Source organism: Xiphias gladius, chromosome 17 (genome assembly GCF_016859285.1).
Source record: "Xiphias gladius isolate SHS-SW01 ecotype Sanya breed wild chromosome 17, ASM1685928v1, whole genome shotgun sequence".
In the NCBI taxonomy this organism is placed as follows: Eukaryota; Metazoa; Chordata; class Actinopteri; order Istiophoriformes; family Xiphiidae; genus Xiphias; species Xiphias gladius.
This window is the reverse complement of record NC_053416.1, coordinates 24,533,074-24,539,913: the sequence shown is the minus strand read 5'-3', so window position 1 is coordinate 24,539,913 and position 6,840 is coordinate 24,533,074.

Sequence of the window (6,840 nt, the reverse complement as noted above, 5' to 3'; positions counted from 1 at the left end):
AAAGCAACCAGCGAAATAGAGGAAATGCGCCAATGACAACACCGGTAAAGAATGACACACATCCAAGATTCCTTGTGGGCTGTGGGTTATCTTCTAGCTCCGAATGTGGATTACAATCCAGCCATTAGTGGAGGTGTAGATGTAGCATAGCCACAGAAGAATCTTTCGGCCAGGGCAAAACCTGATCATCCACCACTCTCCAGTCCCGGTCAATCTGTAGTCCTGACTAAGGATGCTTTAGACGAGAGGAGGAGGAAGAGTTGGAGTGGGAGGAGCAGGGTGAATGGGATGCAGAGTCAGTGCAGAGGAGGCCGGATAAGCTATCCGCTCTTGAAATACATCGTCCCCACCGCTGAAAGGTGCACGCACAGGCTGGTGTGAAGATAGCACACTATTTTCTCTTCTCAGTTACCCTTCTTCGTGTCCCTGAACAGCTCAGCCGCGGTTGGTGCATGGCGCTGCAGTCCTTGCCTCTCAGCTACGCTCCTGTGTGTGTGTGTGTGTGTGTGTGTGCTTGTGTGAGTGTGTGTGAGTGAGTGTGTGTGCAATCACAATCAGCACTGCAGTGCCAGAGCAGAGAGAGAGTGAGAGAGAGCGAGAAGGAGGGGGGAGAGAGGAGGGAGAGAGCAAGAGGAGAAAGGGAAAGGGAGAAAGGGAGAGGAAATGGAGAAAGGGGGAGCGTCAGAGCAAAAAGGAAGGGGAGAGCAAGTCAGAAGAGGGAAAAGATGGTGAGAGTAGGGGGTAGTGAAACAGAGAAAGGAAGAGAGAGCCTGCGTCATCCCTTAGTGTCATCAGGGACATTTCTCTGCACTAGAGATGACTACACTCAGGGCGGGAGCAGGATTTGGGAAGGGGGGGTCGTTTTAAAACAGCTTAATGAGAGGGAAGGGGGACACATGCACACATGGTCCACAGTTCAGCTGACTGATTCCAATCACTGTTCACTTGCCCTTTTTAAGGGGACCTGCATGTGATTCTCGTGCTGCAAATATGTCATTTGGGTACAGGGGGTGCATGCATTTTACTTAGTACTTTGGCTAATACAGATCCATCCAAAAAAATGAGTTCTGAGTTTGGTTCTAATTTTTAGTTTGTGCTGCAGCACTGAAAACATGCTTTAAATTTATATATTGTTCTGTGAAAACACTAATATTTATCAAATTGAATCATCTCAGCGTCCAGAGGTGATTAAAGTTTGATGAATAAAGGCTGAAGTAGAGAACTACCCTAAACCTCAAGTTCTGTTGTTCAGGCTGGTTGTGTATTTTCTTTCTCTTTTCGTCTTTAGTTGAGGATTTAATGGATTGTCTGCATTTTCTTGAACCAGAAAATCCCTCTTTGGTTTATTATTAAAATCTCTAGCGCGATACTAGACAATGTATCGACATTTCAATACACATTTCACACCATTACACTAAACAGCTTTTTTCATTTTTTTGGGTGTATTTTATCGTCACAGCAGGAGGCATTAATCAGACCTCATCAGACCCAACTTGACACAATAAATTACAAATATTCACAAATATATAATTGAAGAATTTGCCTCATACTGTAAATTTGGAATTTTTTTTCTCCAATCTGATCATAATTAGAAAGACAGGCCTGTTTACAAACATTACTGATGTTAACTTTTACAGCATTATAAAACTCTAATAATTTACATTAGCCGTTTCAGTGTATTAAATGGCTGTCAATCAATTTGATAGCGATTGCAGGTTTTAAATCTGATTTAAAATGTTTTTGTAAATTTTATTTCAGATTGCACTGTTTGCACAAAAAAAATAAATAAATAAAAAGATTTTCTGAGATACGACATTGCTGAGGCTCCCATTATGAATTTTACATATTCTGGATTGCAATCCAGGTACAACACACATATTGGTGAGAGAGTGAGAAGAGGCATAATAAAAATCTATTTTTGACTGGTTGTGAATGCAACCTGATCCAAAGAAATCAGATGTTCAGAATCAAATTTTTAAAGCCAGAGTTTACAGACATGTTAGCTGGTCTGTGAGGCTCTACTTTACTACAGTGACAGCAAGTGGGAAAGATCTAACTGACTTAGCAAGAGGGGTCGTGGGGCATGGATGGCAGGAGCTTCATTCACAGAGACTGCTCAACTGGCTTGTGTTTCAATAGGAACAGTGACTAAGGTGACATCTGCATTTAGATCTATGGGAAAGACGTCAGTAAATAGGGTCGGAAACTGTGTTCGACAGCGCACATCTGATGACCGTAATGCTCGTGCATTAGTGCCATATGTAAGGAAAGACAGAAGAGCAACTCTTCGTCAGGTGACTGAGAAAGTCAAAGCAGGACGTGATCAGACTCCGGCAGCAACAACAGTCTGTCGACAGTTCCACAGAGAGGGATATAGCAGGGTCGCAGGGCGTAAACCCTCATTACAAAGATGACTGCACATTTGAGAGTTCAGTGGTGCAAAATCCATAGACACTGGTCTACAGAAATGTGGAAAAAAGAGATATGGTCAGATGTCATCCTTCACCCTATTCTCAACAACTGGACAAGTGCATGTTTGGTGTACACCAAGAGAACGGTACAGGCCTGGATACTTGACCCCTACAGTGAGGGGATCTTGTGGTTCTGTTATGTGTGGGGGGCATTTTGCTGGCATGCTTTGTGTCCACTTGTCCCCTTAGAGGGAAGGGTCACTGCAAATCAATAAAAACTGTTCTGAGTGATAGCATTTATCCTATGATGAAACATTTCTATCCTGATGGGAGTTGTCTCTTCCAGGGTGACAATGCCCCAGCTCTATGGTACAAGGGGTCGCTGAATGGTTTGATGAGTATGAGAATGATGTGAATCATATACTGTGGCCTTCACAGTCGCCAGATCTCAACCCAGTTGAAAACCTATGGGAGATTTTGTGTTGGACGGCGCTCGGCACCACCATCATCAAAAAGAGGGAATATCTTTTAGAAGAATGGTGTTTGTCCGTCAACTAGAGTTCCAGAGACTTGTAGAATCAATGCCAAGGAGCACTGAAGCTGTTCTGGCAGCTTGAGGTGGCCAACACCTTACTAAGACGCTTTATGTTGTTTTTTCCTTTAATTTGTCACCCATCTGTATATACATATATACACTACCGGTCAAAAGCTTATAAAACCCCTATTTTCCAGTTTTTTTTTAAATTTCAGCAGTTAAAGTCCAGTCAATTACCTTAAAAGGTACAGCGGTAAACTGCCCCAGGTTAAAAAAAAAAGAAAAAGAAGAAAGCTTAGTTCTCCAGAAACTGAAGCTTTTTTCAGGGATTAAGGAATTGGTTAACTTTACCCATATACAGCTTTTCCTCCAGCAGTGAAAGTAAATGACCACACACTCTGACGCATTATTAGAACAACACTACTGCAGGAAGTAGGACTGCATACTGCTGTCAGAATGGTGAGAAAAAGGCAAATAACAAAGGAAGACTGCTCAGGGCTTCGTCCTACAGCAAGATGATGAACCACAACATTAGAAGAAAAGATCTAAACGGTGGCTTCCTGTGTAAATTTCAGTAACAACTGGAAAAATGGAGGCGTTCTAAAACTTCTGACTGGTAGTGTGTATAATCACTTAGCTGCCTACAAGTAGAAATAAATAAAGTACTTAATGTGCCAACTACTAGTTCCCACCTTTCCCCTAATAAACAACTCCTTCATGTAATGGAACAGCAGCCTACTCACACCACCTACAGGGGAGAGAGAGAATTTTTTTCCTATCCTCACACATTATGTCAATATTTTTCAACCTTTTCTAGCCGGTCACTTCATTTTTACTTTCTCAAGATGCCACAAAACAGTTGCCTGTAATTGCCATGGGTATAGCACATTTTCAACTACATGAATGGAGTTCCAAAAGGGTAATTTTAAAAACCTTTATCTTTAATTTCTGTTGAAAATATATCAGTCTCAGAAAATGTTCAAATTTGTCAGCATAACAAGTGACCCCACAAGAGGTCCTGACTTCACGGGTGAGAAATCTGCACTGGGACAACGTATTTCCATTAGTTTACGTGTTTGTGGCTCAAGCACCAAAGCCCTAAAATGATAAGGGGAAGTTAAGACATCAGAAAAAACAAACACAACCCCGATTCTAACACTCACCAGGGTTTAAAGTGGGCTGCAACGATCTGGCACCTTTGATTAGTAAGTAAACAAATCTGATTGGCAGTTTTATACATAATAATGTGGACCCATGGACTGTCAAAACATCCATCAAGGTTTTACTGGCCCTGTCTGTCTCTTTACTGGCCCTCTCCCTTTGCCTGTCACTCGGGGTGTGGAATGCGCAGTCCAGGACTGCGCACACAGACGTCCCATCTGGGAAAACCACATAAAGCAAAACACATCAGAAATCACAGGGTCAAATAAATACACTAGTAACAGTAGTTACAATTATCCTGACAATGCTTAGCAAACGTGTAAATACTAAACATTTGGTCAATAAAAGGCCTGTACCTTACACTATGGCACAGACTTGTTGACGTTGTATTTCCTCGGTTAAATATGCATGCACACATGGCCCCCAGTGCAGGGATGGAAGGAAGTCTAGTTTCCTCCCAAAATGCAAAGACATGCATGTTAAATATTGGATTTAATTAAAAGAATGAACAGATTTATCGTTATTCATAGCAGTATTAGTAATTTTCAAAATGCTGTCTGGTCAAGGTAATACTGTATATCTTAAACAATGTTAAGCTAGGGTCATCTGCTGGTCTAGCGGTTAAGGTGCCAGCTAAGGCAACATCCTCCATTGGATATCTCTGCTATCACTATCAAATAAAGGCAGGTGCCAAAAAAAATCAAAAAAACCCCAACACTATTCTCATGTACATCGCAAATACATGACACACTTCCTGGACATGAAATTTTTGGGCATGTATTTAGTTGACTGTTCTTATGAGATACTGACTGATAAAATAAGTTACTAGTCATGGTAAATTAGCTTGCATGACTAGTTTTCCTAGTGTTGTGACACAAGCACTCCATGCTTAAGCTTTGCAGGGTGTGGGTATCCACATGGAAGTATCTGGGTCAACTCATCTTGGGAGAGTACATGAATGATTTAAACGACTGCTACTGCGATTTTTTTTTGTTATTGTTGTATAGTAGGCCCCTACTCGCTCATACGTTTGGGACTGATGTGTGAGGACAACACCCATTCATGGGCTTAATAACGGTCTCTTGATCTGTTCAACATCTGAGATGTGTCATGGACATTTTTCTGGAGAACTAAACTGAATGATAAGACTAGATTTTTGTCAGGCTTTGTTATCCTTTTAAACATGGAAGCTTTTGGCTGGTAAAAGACATTTTTTTTATGTTGTATGATGTTTTGGCCTACCTCAACAAATCAAACATAAATTGAACGCAGTACTAAACACACTGATCAGAGTTGTCTCAAAGTCTCACTTTATTTCATTGTACTGAGATGACAGACCTTTATACTTAAAGTCCCATGTTGCTTTTCTTTGTTGATTTTGGTCACCCTGCAATCATTCCAATAATGCTCCTCCACCAGGCAAGACTCTCAACTTTCAAATGAGCTGATGTCCTGACCTGTACCTCAGATACAAAAAATGCTGAGAATTTTCCTAGAGAAAGACACCTAGTGATTTTGGTGTCCCAATGAACCAATGAACCATTGTTCAAGTTGAATTTGGCTTCCTCTATAGTAATCCTCTCCCCAATGGGAATGTATGTCATGTAAGTCAGTCTGCTAGTGTGCTGTTTGTCCTGTTTTTGTGCTTTCAACATGTCTCTCAGTGCTGACTGTTCAGTGGAGTGCTATTGAAATATTACTGCCAGCTTTTTTTCTATCCCGTTGACTGCAATTACCACTACAAAACCACTTAATTCTATAGAGACAAGGTGATGAGAGGATTAGAAAAAACATGAAAACCTGTTTCAAAGGCAGCCATGGCTTGTGCCACTTTCACTGCTTCAATTTTACACAATGAACTGTGGTTCAGCAAATAAGAATTCTTTACTGTTTCTGTTCAATTCAAATTACATTACCATTTTTTGTTGCTTTTATTAAAAAAAAAACTTCAATCAACTGCGTTTTTACAAGAAAAAAAGCAGCCAAAGCAAATACTGTATGACCTCAACCTTAGTACGTGTGTGATCTTATTGCCACTAGAGGGCAACATTTCTACAACTGTTTTCTTTCCCTGCCTCTCAGTAATATGACAGTTATAAAAGGGGCTTTCTTAATCCTGTCAATAAGTGGCAGTGATGTATTAAACAGGGGACCTGGAGTTTTCTTCATTCACCTCTGGAGTGAGACGCTGTATTTTTTGTAATGTAAAGATGGCAAAAATAGCTCTAGGGTTTAATCTCTTCAGTCATTTTCTATATAGCTGACAATTATTTAGGAACCAAGGAGAGACAGATTCTCTCTTGTTTTAAGTAGCATACGCTCTCTACATCTATTAAGGAAATGTACTGTACAGCATAGGCAAAGCCGGGGAAATGAGCTTCATCTCTTTGATTGACATCACCTGCAGTTACTCATTTGAGCAATAATACTTGACAGATTACTAGACTGTCTGTCTTGTCCATTTCATCAAATAACGAAACAATCGGAAGGATTTTGTTTAACCGGCAGCATGATACATTATTCCCTGTATTAACTACTGACAAATTACGTTATAATAAAATTAATCGGTAACTTCCAGTGTAACAATCTCAATTCATCACTGTCCAGATAGATGCCAGTTATTCAGTGCATTTGAATGAAAATATCTGTATTGCGATGTAGATCAATTTAAATGATCGATTCCGAATTTTTCAGCTTGTCTTAAAAACAACTGTCAGGTGCTTATACAAACAC